Raw genomic sequence first — 16,323 nt, forward strand, 5'->3', positions numbered from 1 at the left:
CGTAAAATAATTTTTAGTAATTTCATGATTCTGGTCAGTCAGTGTTTCTAGATATCTATAAAAGTGGGATTCCTGCATTTGAACACACCATCTGGTTTGCACAGGGTGGCAGAACAATAAATAGGCAACAGACATTCACTGAGTGCATTTTGTGTGTCATGCGCTTCATAGGGATCTAGGCAGACAAAACTAAACCTGGACTATAAGCTCTTTGAGGATAGGGTTTGGTTTTTGTAGCTGCCCCTGACACAGGAAGGGTTAATAATCACTGGAAAAAGCTTGCCAACAAACTGTGACCCGGAGGTGAGAAGGCCGGTTAGCCAATGACGGGTAAGACTCCCTGGGCGGCAACCTAAGCCAGGCAGCGGCCGCCCGGGGGCACAGATGGAGAAATGATATCGATATCGGGAGCAAGGGGGACCGTTGCCTAAGAGACCTTGCCTGCTCCGAGATAAAAATATAGGAGCATAGCAATAACATGATAATATCAAAACAGAGGCCAAGGGAGGGCTCCTTGAGAAATCACTAAGAATTCTTGGCATTCGCTAATTACTTCATCCAGAACACCTGTGTATGTTTAACAGATGTAAGCTATGTATATATTGAAATGCTGGTTATAATAAACTCAGAGTGGCCATCAGCCCTCTCCGCATCTATCCTGATGTGTACATTGGATTGCGACACCGACAGTTTTGGTGCGCAGAGTTTATGGAATATTCACGTAAGTGTGGAATGAAAGACATAGACTCTGCCATCTAGGAACAAAGAACATAATAGAAGAGCACAACAATTGAATGTTATTCAGTATCAGATATCATAACAAGTAGAATGAAAGCACAACTCTTGGCTCTTGAACTGAGGATTTAAGGAATGAGTATGAGCCCACACAACGTATGAAAAGGAAAGATGGGCATTAGTTGTGAATGGAAGAGAAGAAACAAAGGCAAGGAGTGTGAGTAGGCATCTTGTGCTTGAGAAGCTCGCAATAGAGGGATGTACTTGTGACAAAGAAGACATTTCAAATGAGTGAGGGAAAAGATAGATTGTGCAATAAATGTTCACTAGTGTTGAAACAGTTCACTATGCTCCTCAGTACAAAAGGGGTCTCCAATTCAGCCTGGTCCCTGAGTGGTCGAGTGGTTAAGTTCACATGCTCTGCTTCTGCGGCCCAGAGCTTCACTGGTTCAGATCCTGGGTGTGGACATGGCACCACTCATCAAGCCATGCTGAGGCGGCATCCCCTAAAGCACAACCAGAGGTGCTCACAACTAGAACATACAATTATGTACTAGGGGCTTTTGGGGAGAAGAAGAAGAAGAGGAAAAAAAAGATTGGCAACAGATGTTAGCTCAGGTGCCAATCTTAAAAAAAATAATAATAATAAATAAAATGCAAGACTTTCAAAGCATTGCTGAGAAAAGGGTGGGTCTCCAACTCATACTACTACTCATACACAAATAAGTTCCAAATATGGAATATGGAAGACACATATATACATATATACACAAACTCACATCTCTCTGTGTGTGTGGATCACTTTAAGAAAATGTAAAATTGGGTGAAGAACGTCTTCCTAATTTTCTAACCTAAAGGAAAAGAAGTGAAATATTTTTCTACTGCATTAACTCTATGCTACCATATGTAATATACTACTATATTTACCACATGCAGAAAGAGAGCATAATTAATGTTAAAACATACTAATGTTTGAACCTGAAGGACAGCCATATGAAGGAAAATACGTGCAACATATGTAAAAACTAAAAGATTACTATCCTCTCTATAAGAGCTCCTACAAATCAATAAGAAAAGGAAATATAGTAGAAATGTGGGCAAAGTATATAAACATGCATTTTATCTAAGATATATAAGTTTCCTATAAACATAAAAATTTGTTTGAATTTTCTGGTAATAATGCAAATCCTTAGTAAAGTAATAATTAGAAGACTTCCTTTTTTCTGGTCTGGCATGTAAGGAGCTTGGAACTTGTCATCACTTTATCCTAACAAGAAGTAAAAAGCTGAACAAACTGAAAAATCAACAACTCTTTTTAGATCCTAAGAGAGGAGAGGCCATGGGGCAAACTACTGCCTCCCAAATTGGAGAGACACCGAGTAAATGCAGAGAATCACAATTTACCTCAGAAGAAACCCACAAGCAGAAACCTCCACAGGAACCAGTGCCAGGATAGGAAAACCTGAACCGTAATTGATGAATTGTTGGAGGCTCGGTGTGGATGACTCTCAGAGTTAAAAACTCCAGGGGACCCAGTCAATGAGGGGCCTCCACACATGTCTGAGTTTTTCCTATAGGACTTCAATTAGATTTTCTATTTACTCACAGTAAATAGAAAAATAATGCCCTCATGCTTCTGGCAGAGGGAGAGGAAAAGGAACCATTTTGAAATACTCCAGAGCATTCTTTTCTTCTTAACATGGTCTGCTCTCAAGAGAAACTATTTTACCAGAGTCTAAACTATTGGGGATTTTAAGAGCCTAACCAATCTGGGGAAAGGAAAATACCCAACTTCAGCCACTGTAGGCTCATATACGGAGGAAAGGAGATACTCACCTCCAACCTGCTCTAGCCTTGTATGTGGAAGAAAGGAAATACCCAACTCTGGGTCACTCTAGCCATCCTGTCCCAAGTGGAGGATGGGGCGAGGACAACAACTGAGAAGCACACATGATGTTCACAGTCCAGGGGCACAGGTTCAATAAAAGACTGAGACTGAATCATAGAAATACAGAACACTTCCCCTCACCCGCCCACCCCCCCCCCCCCCACCACCACCTTACTAGCGCCTATTTATAGCAGTTCCTTTTACCTGGTACATCATGGCCACTACCAAGAAAAAATTACAAGCCATACCAAAAGGCAGAAACGACAATTTGAAGAGATGGAGCTGGCATCAGAACCAGACTCACATACATCATGGATGTTGAATTATGAGACTGAGAATTTAAAACAATTATGAATCATATGCTAAGAAATCTAAAGGATAAAGTAGACATTATGCAAGAACAGATGGGCAACATAAGCAAAGAGATGGAAATCCGAGTAAAGAACCAAAAAGAAATGCTAGAGGTCAAAAACACTATAACAGGAATGAAAATGCCTTTGACGGGCTCATTAGTAGATTGGACATGGCTGAGGAAAGAATCCCTGAGCTTAAGGATATCCCAATAGAAACTTCCAAAGCTGGAAAACAAAGAGAAAAAAATATATCTCTATATATAGAATATCCAAGAACTGTGGGACTCTACAAAAAGTTTAACTTATCTGTAATGGGAATACCAGGAGAAGAAAGAGAGAAAGAAACAGAAGAAATATTTGCAGTAACAATGACTAAGAATTTCCCCAAATTAATGTCAGACACCAAACCATAGATCCAAGAAGCTCAGAGAACACCAAGCAGAATAACTATCCAAAAAACTACCACTAGGCACGTCATATTCAAGCTACAGAAAACCAAAGTTAAAGAAAAATTCTTGAAAGAAGCCAGAGGAAAAAAACAGCTTACCTACACAGTAGCAAAGATAAAAATTACATCTGACTTCTCAGAAACTATGCAAGCAAGAAGCGAGTGAAGCGGAATATTTAGTGTTGAGAAAAAAAAAATAACACTCCAAACTAGAATTCTTAACCTTGTGAAATTATCCTTTAAAATTGAAGGACATGAACGAGCAGAGTACAGAGGATTTTTAGGGAGTGAAAATACTCTGTATGATACTGTAATGATAGATACATGTCATTATGCACTTGTCCAAGACCAAATACAATGCCAAGAGTGAACCCTAAGGTAAGCTATAGACTTCAGGTGATGATGACGTGTCAGTGTAGGTTCATTAATTGTAACAAACGTACCCATCTGGCAGGGGATTTAATAAGGAGGAGGCTGTGCATGTGTCGGGGCAGCAGGTATGTGAGAGATGTCTATAACTTCATCTCAATTTTGCTGTGAACCTAAAACTTCTCTTAGATAATTGGCTTTACGATGCATCGTATGTATTATAAATCTCTAATAATGAGTAAAACATAGAATTTTAAATTTATCTTTCATACATTGGAAAAAGAAAAGAATGGTTTTAATTCCCCAGTTCTTTGTGTTATGAAGTAGGTTTTACGTTCTAACCATGAGGCATATTAATTATGTGTTCATTTGAAAAGGGAATATTTAACAGCAAATACAATCCTTGGGGAGCTCATTTCAAACTTTTATTTACAAAACTAGTTGTACGTGTGTATTATTGTGCATTATTTTTTGAGATTTTACATTTTATTTAACATAAGCACTCTTAAGGGGTAAGGTAACAGGACTGTGACATCTGTGTTTTGATTAAAATAAACACATAAGGAAATATAGCAGAAAAAATCAGCAAAGTGAAGCTTAATTGTGCCTCTTGAAAAAGTAAAGTCCACTTTATAGGATGGTTGGACTAATTTATATATTTAACATAAATTTATATGTTTACATTTATATATTTAAGTATGTGACCACATGTAACATATGAAACAAATATGGTATCACTAATGACCATTTAAGCTGTCAATATGAACAGTCAAGATTGATACAGCCTCAGTATCAGGGAAGTCCCCACTTAAAGCAGAAGAGATACTACGGTGGTGGGTGCCCCCTGACACTCAACAAACAGAGGAGAAGCCAAAATATCCTATCCCAACCTTTCCTCTTATTTGTTATAATTTGATATCATCCTAATGGTCTAAACTCTTGCCAATCCTCCACCAATTTCTGAAATTGTACTCCCAATTGAGAACATTTGCTAAAGTTTTACCAGCACTTGAACATAGAATGGACTCAAGATGCCAGTATTGGTTGTCACGGTTATATGAATGAAGACAAAATAGATTTTAAATCTCTACGCTGTTTTCTGGCTATTCAGTTTCATTACGAATGCCAGTCTTGGTTCATGTACTGGCAAGATTTCCACTTGGCTTCCTCGGACACCACCCTCTCCAAATTTTTCTCCTGACTCTTTGGCCCTTTTCTCGTGAACACCCTGCTGGCCCTACCTCATCCTCCTGCCCTCTTAAAATTGAAGTGCTCTGAATTCTTGGTCTTTCTTTTCTCCTTTTGTGCTTTCATTAAGTTTCATGGCTCAATATTTTCTATATGCTGGAAACTCCTACATTTATATCTCCAAGGAGGACCTCTCCTAGGAATGCTACACACATACATATATATATCTACTTCCTTGCCTTCTATACTTGCATGTCAAATAGACATGTAAAACTTAACAAATCCAACACTCAGGTCCTGATTTTTCACCTTCAAACCAGCTCCTCCCAGATTCTTCCCACAACTCGGTAAATGAGAGCTACATTCCGCCAGATGCTCAAAAATCTTGGAGACATCTTTATTCAACCCTTTGTCTTATATCCCATATCAAATCTATCAGGTAAAACTGCTTACTGGACCTTTAAAATACACTTAAGCACTTCTTTGCAGTACTCTAACTGCTACCATTCTGGTCCAAGTCACTAACATCTTTTGCCCGGATTGTTAAAATAGTCTCTTTGATTCTTGCTTGCCCCCCACTCCACCACAAAGCCAAAGAAATCCTGTAAAAATACAAATAATATTATATGATACATTTGATTAAAATACTCAAAAGGCTACTGATTTCACTTATGCAGTTGTGTGTAACAAACAATTCCAAAGCAGAGAGACTTAAAAAAAATAATAATCATGTATTATTGCCTTTCAAGGTCCTGGGACCCGAGTAGGCTCAGCTGGGTTGTTTTGGCCTGAAGTTTCTCATGTGGAAACTTCTCTCAGATGGAGGCCGGGGCTCACATACTCTTGAAGGCTTCCTCATAGGTTTGGTGCCTTAGCTGGGATGACACAGTCTTCTGGAGCCTGGACAGCTGGGGCTCCTCAGGCACCTCTCTGTCTCACTTTCTGTGTAGTCGCCCCAATACAGCAACCTCAGGGTCATTATGTAGCTTTGATTTCTTATGTAGCAGTTGTCTTTCTTTAGAGTGAGGATCCCAAGAGAATGGTGGAAGTTGCACGCCTTCTATGACCTCACCTCGGACGTCATAGAGCATTGTTTCCAACATGTTCTGTTGGTCAAAGAAGTCAGAAGCCCAGCCAAATCAAGACGAGAAGTAAAGCTATCTCTCCCACTGTATTTATGGTGACTTTTGCACTGCAGCTATGATGGCTGTTCCGTTTCTCTAGTACTCTTTTCCTCATTGATATACTTTCAACATACTTGCCACTGTGCCACTCTCTTCTCCTGGAATGCTTTTGCTTCAGATATCCAACTGGCTCATTTCTTCACCTCTTTGACGTATTTGCTCAAATGTCACTTTCCAGTAAGTCCTTATCTGAATACTCAATTTAAAATTCACTCCTCCTTCCCCAAACTCTTTATCTGCCTCATCTGATTTATTTCCCACGTAGTACTTCTAACATTTTCATATGCTATAAAATTAACATGTTGTTTTATTTATGATCTGTCCCCTCACATCAAGATGTGAGCTCCATTAGGTCATGGAGTCTTGCCTTTTTGTTCACTGATCTATCCAGAGCCTACAACAGTGCCAGCACATGGTAGGTCCTCAATAAATATTTGTTGAACTAACGAAGGCATGAATGCAGTGACTGATGGAAGAAGAAAGGATGAATATGTAAAATTCATAAGGAATTATAAAATGAAATTTATTAGCTGTTTGGGGTTATATAAGTTGCACATAGAAGTGAATTAAAGCTTTAAGTAAGAGGGAAGTTTCTGATGTTAGTATTGATTCCCTTTTCCCGACGATGAATGATATTTTGAAGATCTTGATGCTAACATTAGTTTAATCTCATTCAATACTGTCATAGGAGGGAGAAAATCATTTGACACCTCAGATATTAATATTCCAATCCCTCACCTTCTGTCTGTTTGAACTCATCCATCACTTTGGGAATAAAACCGGAATAGTGTACAAATTTATGATGAGGTGATAGGTTTTAATATAGAAGACAGTTTATTCTTTCTCTTGATGTCTCAGAGTAAAATGATGAAGCAGGAAGGGAGAGGAACTTTTATTTTTGTATTTAAATTTCTATTATTTATTATTTAAGGGTATGTAATTTGGAGTCAGGATAAAACTGAGTTTATGTCTCAACTCTGTAATTTTTAGCTATAAGTCTTTGGACAAATTTCTTAATGTTTCTGATCCTTAAAATTTTTCTCATTAAGAAAATAGATACAGTAACATGTATATCATGCAATATTGGTAAAAATAAATAAAATTAGATATTATGCAAAATGTACTATACTTAGAATAGCACCTGGTACGTAAGTACTCAAAAACGGTAAATAGAATATTTTCCTACATCTGTTTTCAGTTGTAATGAACATAGTAGATAGAATTTTATAATTTACTTAGAATGAGTTTAAAAACTAAATTTGAGACAATACTCATTCTAGAATGAAGTCTATTAAAACTGGACAACTATATATTAAGCATAACTTACACAGAGAGCAGTAAGATATAATAAAACAGATGGGGTGAAACACTGAGACAGTTAAATGTATTTGTCTTCCTATATTTAACACAATTTGCCCATTTAATTAAGAAACTCTTCTCTAGATCTCAGAATATCAGGAAAATTTAAATGAAAATTTTCAGCTTCCATTGGCTACAGTTCCAGAGCTTCTGTTTGTTTTGTGCTTGCTTTGCTTTTATGTTTTCTAGAGTCTCTTATATAACAGAAATAGTGCCAGAGAGAAAAGGTTATATACCTCAAGTCAAAAAGCTACTTAGTAGTGACACAGGAACTGAAACTCAGGGATTATTTCGATTCAATCAACTGTTATGTACTGAGTGCCAATTATGTGTCAGATATGATGGAAGGCATTAGGGATAAAATGATGAATAAAACAGGGGCCAAGCTGGTGGCATAGTACTTAAGTTTGCATGCTCCACTTTGGCGGCCCAGGGTTCACAGGTTTGGATCCCAGGCACTGACCTACACCACTCATCAAGCCATGCTGTGGTGGCATCCCACATACAAAATAGAGGAAGATTGGCACAGATGTTAGCTCAGTGACAATCTTCCTCAAGCAAAAAGAAGATTTGCAATAGATGTTAGCTCAAGGCCAATCTTCCCCACACCAAAAAAAAAGAGAGAAAAATGATGAATAAAGCACATTTCCATTTTTCTTAGAGTTCATTGTTTGCTGATTAACTTTGGAGAATACTACTCTTTACTGGAGAATCATAATGTACATCAACATATCTAAGGCTCTGAGAATTCCTGAAATAAATTTATTTGACTTCCTTATCATTGATTGTCTCTCAAACTTGTTTGACAATGAAACTTTTTCTTTGTGTAGCATCTACAACTAACGTGCTCCCTAACAGATTCATCTCCATTCACTCATTCTATCTTTCCTCCACTGATTTCTCCTCTCTATAGGATAGTTTTCAACTCTAAAACTTTTAGATGTCTATTTAATAGAGAATCTTGAAACCCCTGCCGTATGTAGGAACTGATGTTAGCCAGTATTGTGAGAAGACGAGATGAGAAAGAAATATAACCCAAGTTTCTTCTTTGGTATTTACCAAAAAGCAATGATTATTATATTGTTGCAAAGCTCTTTTTTATAAATTAAAAATATAAAGCTGTACTGATTAGAGCTCCTTCAAGTAACCCTAAGGTTATAAACATTGATTTAAAGAATGGATGTCTCAGCCAAAAGGACTGTGAAAATCACAGGCAATGTATTATATTCTTTGATCTTCACAAGGCATATGTGAGGTAGACAAATGATTGGCATGAGATTGCATAGCTAGAAAGTGGTGGTTTTGGAACTCAACCATATAGATGAAGCAATTTGCGTAAGACACATTGAATTCAAACTGCTAATTCCAATTTTGAAAAGATTTCCAAAAGTGCTAGGCAACAGATTTATGTGTATATTACCTATGAGAAAATGAAGAAAGCAAATTTGAAGTGAAATTTCAAAAACTAAAGGGTCCAAATTATTTTCAAGTGCTTTGAAAGTTGTGTTTCCAGTATTCCCATCTTCTCACAAACAATTAAATTGAGGTTATAAGTTATCCCGTTCTGTAAGGCTGATGGGAAGAAAGACTCCGCTCAGAGACATTTGTCAGCAGTTGTGACACGTTATTATAAAAATGAGACATGGTTTAATGAGAGAAGCTGATTCAGCATGAATTTCCGTCAGTAGGAAAAGTAATAGGAATTTTTGTTGGAAGACCATCTTGTGCTTTCTGATGTCAGCATCAAGAGGTCAGGGATGAACTTTATTTCTCTCTTCCCATATACACTTTAAGGAACTATCATTGATGAGCTTACTTTTTGAGGAGGTATCTCATTTTATAATCTAGTTATTTCTTCTCCTTGAGAAATTGAATTACCTAAGTGCCTACTACTTTGAGATCATCAATTTGGGATGGAGATTTTTAGAAATATATTATTCATAATTTCTTGTTCCTTTCTCAGGTAGAAGTAGTGTGGTACATCACTTGCATAATGCCTGGCATTTGATTTGTGCTCAATCTATGGAGAGTTTATGTATAATAATAATATACATAAAGCATAATAATAATAATATACAAAAAGTATGCTAGGTACCATGCCTTTGGATAGAATTAGCATTCTTTATTTAGTGTCCCAACTTGTGCATTGTACATTTACCTGTCATATTACCTATAACATTTTATTACTTTTGTGTGTTCACTTCTTTGTCTCCTAGATTGTAATCATAGTAACAGTTCCTTCTAGTCAAAAATACTGTCTCTTTATCTTGTATCCCTAACTACACTCAATAAATGTTTGCCGTAAAAATTAATGAAAAGGATGAAATTAATAAACGTCATTTGTTCCTTTTTCTTGAGGTAGCATCTGAAAGAAGAACCTGCTCAATTCAAAATATATAGAGGTTAAATGATATAGCGACGTGGCTTCCTGATGGCAAGGCGACTTCAGGGTATTCACTTCTCAGATGGCAGCTGGTTCACCCCAAAGCAAGCATTCCAAGCAAGAGGAAATGGGAGCCATCAATCCTCTTGGAACAGGCAGAGTGTCACTTCTTCTACCTTATACTGGTTAAACAATCACAGGGCCAACCCAGGTTCAAGGAGAGAGGAAATGAACTCTGCCCATCAATGCAGAGAATTGAGAAAGAAGTCACTGCCATGATTGCTTTTCCACAGACAATTTAATCTCTACCCCCATTAATGAAATTTTCCCAGTTTGACATAATGTTTAATTTGACATTAATAAAATTAAAAGAAAAAAAGAAAAGCAGACACTACATTATGCAGTAGTCATAATTACACTTTCATTTGTGTTCCTGTTCTTGATGACAATACATATGAGAAACAATCTATCAAGAAAATAAACCATCCCTGTAATTGTTTTCTGAGATGAGAATCAATGAGTTTACCTTTAGCTACAAAATACATCCACCTTTTTTTCTTTAAGACAATTAAATACCAATTTGTGGAGACAAAACTGCAGAAAAAGGATTCTGAGCCACATCCATGACTCAATATTAATAAATGAAGTTGGAATAGGACCTGTGATTGGTCTGTGATGACAGAAATTAAATAGTTACTCCTCCTGGTACAACTGAAAGACTACTTTGCTAAGCATTTATTTTAAATGCCTTGCATTTGAAAGAACATTGTTATAACATAGGTTTGTTTGTGTAATGGAATTAATGCCTTGAATACACATTGAAAGAAGGGATAAATAGAGAAAAAATGTGTATATAATGGATATATTTTTAACACTAAAGCATGCTACAAACTTTTTAATTTTTCATTAAAATAGAAATTATAATAAACTATTGCCTTCTGTAAGTCAAAAGTTGTGGGAAATAAATCATGAAACAGAAAAACTCTGAGAGACCTCAAGAAAATCCAAGTTGTTTTGGCAATTTAGGGATAAAGTTGAGAAGACAGATGTGAGAGAAGAGGTGAGTACATTTAATAGAACCATAGGAAAATTCTTACTGATAACAGGTGACTTAACTAGGAGGCCCTCCACCCAGAAGAGAAGCTTTATTCTAACTTAAGTTTATAGAACTCATGGTCCTAGTGTAGCTAAGTAAGTTCCAAAATACACACCAGAATAATTTTTGCCGTGGATTAAAATAAACCACCAATGTTTAACTATTACATGTGTTTTTGTAGTTCCAAAGACATAGAAAAAGTGCGCAGTAAAAGTGTGTTGATGGAGAAATTATGCTTTAAAGATCTCACCTGAATCAATTTGAAAAGGAAGGCAATGAGAGTCTGCAATAGTCTATGAACTCTGCAAAAGAAATTGACCAGTTGGACATGAACTACGAGGGATCAATGTTTTACGTGGATCTTCCCGAAACACAAAACAGGATCAGTGAATCATATAGAGCCAAGTAGTGAATGGGGAGGAGACATTGGACAGAAATAGTATTTTTACTTACTCTTCTATTCCTTAGCCTGTGAGGACAGGATTGACTCCTAATACCAGGAAATAAACACTTTATTTATACCTGAAAGTTGTTAATAGTTTCAGATATGTATGTATGCATATTTATGTATTCACTAACTTACGCTTGTACACACTGACATTCAGTAAATTATATATGCTTTATTCTAGGGATTGGCAACTATGGCCAGCAGGTCAAATCCAATCCTCTTGTTGTCACAAATAAAGTTTTATTAGGACACAATCACACTTATTCATTTGTGCATTGTCTGTGGTTGTTTCTGTGTACAATGGCAGAATTAAGTAGTTGTGACAGAGAAAACAACATACTCAAAACCTAAAATACAGACTGTCTGGTCCTTTATAGAAAAAGTTTACCAACCTCTGGTTTATTCTATAGAGTAAATACAGCAATCTCAACCAATCCTAATAAGTAAATATAATCAAAACAATGGTAATAATCACTATCACTTTATTGAATGTATACTTTGTGTCAAAAATTATACTAAGCAGAAAGGGCAGGGTTCTGTTATTGATAGCCTTGTCAGAATCATATAGAATGGAAAGAAATAGTTAGCCAAAGGATAGACTGATGGTTGTTTTGAAAAAGAAAAAAAATGGCAAATCTCCACTACATTATCAATATATTAAAATGTTAGCCTGCCACGACTTATTTTAATGAATATCCGACTTCATTCAATATACAAAGTGAAAGTGGATAATATCTCATTAATACAAATACAAAGTATTAAAGCAAATACTTCTGTTTCAGAAGTAAATATTTCTTTGATGTTGTGCTAAAGTTAGTTATGGCTCTTCAAGGAGGGGGACCTCTGCGTTATATTTCCTGGCCTTTAGCAACAATCAAACGAAGAAAGAGGATCTTATTTAAATGATGCCAGATCAAACTCAGTGGTCTCCAAATGGGATGCAGGCAAAAAAATTCCAGAGTGGTGGAAATTACATATTAAAATTCTGTTTATATCTATTTTATCTCATCAAACTTATAGCATTTATTTTTTAAATTGCATATTATATTGGAAAAATAGTATGCATATATAGTTATAAACAAATACAGTATTAGAGTTTACATGCTCAAATGTTATTACTAATAAAGATACGTGATCGAAAATTTGGACACCATTGACAAACTACTCATCCCAATCAAGTAAATAACCTGTTTAATGTTGTAACTGAGTAGGCCTGTAGCACAATCCTTGTTAATTTTATGAGAAGCATCAGTTATATTCAAATACAAATGAATATAGCTGATTCCAAAATCTAAAAATCAAGGAATGGAAAAAATATTGGCCTAGAGTGTGCCTTCACCAGCTTAAATTCAATACGTCTGAAGAAGAACTTCCCATCTTCCACCTAAAAACCAGTTTTTCATTTCGACTTCTTTAATATTTCAATGGCAAACCAAATCTCCTAGTAATGAACCCTCAAAACCATATTGGCCTCTTGTTTGGTTTGACTACCCCTTCACGGTATTCACTAAATTTGAGGATTCTTGTTTCATTCCTTAATAATGCCTCTCATATAGGTCACTCCTCTCTTTGTTATTGTTCCAGTCCACAGCCTGAAGCTCCTTTAATGGGCTTCCTGTCAGCTGATCATCTCCTTCCTGTGTCCTCCATACACGGAGGCTTGTGGCCTATTGAGAGATATAATCCGTGAATACATTTGATCAATATATTCTAGGAAAGGACCTCATTCCTTTGCTCCTAATTTTATACAAGTTAGAATCCAGACTTAGCTTTGCTTTAAAACAAAATCATGATCTCAATTCAATAAATCCTTCTGCCATATTTTTTCTCTTCCATTTTAGGAATCCCTGTTTGCAATGCATTGATATAATGGTCCTCTAAATATTCCTTACCGTTTCATTCTCTCTAATTTATCACTCATGTTCTCTTTCCTCCCTTCTTTATTATCCATGTAAATTTTAATCTCTAAATTAGACTGAATTTTTCCTATAGCAAAGGGCCCTCCTACTTATATGTGAATTCTCCACAGTATCTATCAGAGTAGATTACTAAACAAGGGCTCAATAAATATTTGCAGCTTTGTGCTGTGGCTGACGTGCCATAAAGAACAATAATTTCTTAGTGAAATTCACTGCTCCTGGTGCATGAGGTAAGAATTACATTTTAGCAAATGTGGACCTAAAAACAAAAAGTAAACAACTTTTAGATGCTTAACAATAAAATTGAACATCGTTTAGCCAAGGTCTTAGTGTTTCAGCTAACCCAAGTCTTAGGATCCAAAGGCATTTATAACACTATATCGCAGCTCTGATTCTGTGCACACTAAATAGAAAATAAAATCACGTGTTCACTTTAACAACAATCATACTCTGGAGGTAGTTAACCATATAAGGGGGGGAAATAGTTCTTTAGGAGAGTAGAATCTCAATCTAGGACATCTGATTTTTCAACATTTTCTTCTCTTTAAATCTTAAGGTCATCAGATGATACTATTATTCAAATTTTTAAATAAAAATGACATATTAACTCTGCCTATAATGAGAGTAGAGATACTGGGAGGTCTTGGGAATATGTGTAAAGGAAACGTTGGCCTTTGCTGCCATGAGCTTTACCTACCATGCTTGCATATCCCTTTAGCAAAATATAAGAAAGCTGTTATAAAGAATAATATTTTCCATTTCATTTATTAATTTAAATATACATTTTCAGAACTGAATTATTGTTCCAAATAAATTGTTTGTATAAGTTAGTTTTTAACACTGAGATAATAATCATTTTGACAAAAATAAGTAAATAAAAACTGGCAGAAGCGGCTGGCCTGGTGGCACAGCAGTTAAGTTGGAGCGTTTCACTTTGGTGGCCCGGGGTTTGCCAGTTCGGATCCTGGGCGCGGACCTAAGGACTGCTTACCTAGCCATTCTGTGGCAGGCGTCCCACATATAAAATAGAGGAAGATGGACACAAATGTTAGCTCAAGGCCAAACTTCCTCAGCAAAAAGACGAGGATTGGGGGCAGATGTTAGCTCAGGGCTAATCTTCCTAAAATAAAAAAAGAAAGATAAAACTGGAAGGAAAAATCCAGTCAAAAGAAGAATAGAATTTGCATTTAAAATTTCAGTTGATGACGGACTACCTGGCAACCATGGGTACACAGTCATGCAGGGAAAAAAGGGCAATGATTCATATTAGGTATACTCGTCATCTAATGATAAGCAACATGCTTTTAGAAAAATGAAGATTACATTCCCTTACTGAAAAGAGTTAAATGAACTTCTTTACGTAATATATATAAAATTCTCAGATTTTTAATGAAATTCAGATCACTGCAATTCTTCATGTTAAATAACATCTGGGATTGTTCTTTAGTGGAGTAAATTGGGTTAAATTATTGCATTTTTATTGCTAGCTTAATAGCTTAAAGACGTATTAAATATTTAATTATTAACCTTGACATGAAAGAATTGGGGAGATTTCTTAGATGATTTAGGATTTAAAAGTTCTCTCTTCTGAGTGAAGTTCATATGCAAGGATAAAGCAGATCTAACTAGCCATCCTGAAATGGACATTTGATTTTAATTGACAGAAACTAATAATCTGGCGCATATATATATGCTATATTGAGGAAATCATTCACAGAGGAATATATGTTTTATAGCAAAAACATCAAATAATGGGTGTTAAATATTAGTAAAATCACCATTACTAAACAACAGATAGGTCCAGCTTGATGATTCACTGATTCAATAAATATTTGCATACACCTGTCATGTGGAAAGCACTACCCTAAGCACTGGGAAGAGACTAGCAAATATATTCTTATAATGCTTATATTCTACCAGAAAAAGATAGGCCTTTACAAACACAAATTTTTAAAAGGACAAACAATTATAATAAATAGTGCAAAGAGAATTAAAAGAGTTTTATATTGATAGGTGGTGTAGGCAATGGTATGTTGGTAAATGTTTAATAACCAACTCGCCAAGAAAAAAATAAGCCCTGGGCTGTAGTGTTTGCCATTCTCTGGAGTGTAAATAATCCCCACATGACTGATTTCAAGCTACAATATGACATCGCTGACTGTAGAGTTGGAAAGAGGCGTGTGCCATCAGCTGTAGTGAGCTGTTCTAAGAGAGCTCCAGCATACCATGATAAGGCTACTTTAGGTAGAATAGGTTTCTCTGGGAAAGACATTTAACTAAGGTCTGAATAATCAGAAAAAGTCACAGGTGGAGCTACAGGAGCTGTATCCTGAGCAGAGAACACAGCTTGTGTAAAGTCTCAAAGCCAGTACAACCTTGGATTGTTGGAGGAAGAAAAAGAAGGCCATGGAATCTGCAGTGTAATAAGCAATGGGAAGATCCAAAATGGGGTTGGAAAGGCAGCTAAAGTCTTCACTCAGAACCTTGTAACATAGGGGACAGAATTTGGCTGGGGTGTCATTGGAAGATTTATGAATCATGTTAATTGTCTTGATTAAAACTCTTGTGAGATTTACTCTGTGCTGTCTACCGTAAAGTAAAAAAGTTATTACAGAAGGTGGGAGGGACTTTGGCTGTCTAATGATAGGAGGAATATGAGAGAACATTTGGGAACTAGGGTGAATAAAAGTTCGGAATTAGTAACATCAGCATAATACTAGTAATTGTGGCATCCGACTTAATACATAATTTGCTTCATGCAAAATTTATTTTTTATGCTTTTGTTTTCTATAGCTAGGTACTGCTGTCTTTCAGGTTGTCACTATTGTCATTTCTAGAAAGTGATTCTGTCATATAAAACTGACATAATCTAAAATGACTTCCTAAGATCTTGACCTAAGAGCTTATATATAAAACAAATGTTTTTTAAATTGTGGCCATAATAGCACATAAC

General features: G+C 36.1%; 1 long non-coding RNA gene across 1 annotated transcript; it reads left to right on the forward strand.

The window, feature by feature from the left end:
• The first annotated feature begins 6,070 nt into the window (after positions 1 to 6,070).
• On the forward strand, positions 6,071 to 10,301 carry LOC103563823 (uncharacterized). The gene is made up of 3 exons (XR_547950.2): positions 6,071 to 6,342; positions 6,502 to 6,580; positions 9,887 to 10,301. It is a non-coding gene; the product is annotated as an uncharacterized lncRNA (long non-coding RNA).
• Positions 10,302 to 16,323: the final 6,022 nt, after the last annotated feature.

Source organism: Equus przewalskii, chromosome 15 (assembly GCF_037783145.1).
Source record: "Equus przewalskii isolate Varuska chromosome 15, EquPr2, whole genome shotgun sequence".
In the NCBI taxonomy this organism is placed as follows: Eukaryota; Metazoa; Chordata; class Mammalia; order Perissodactyla; family Equidae; genus Equus; species Equus przewalskii.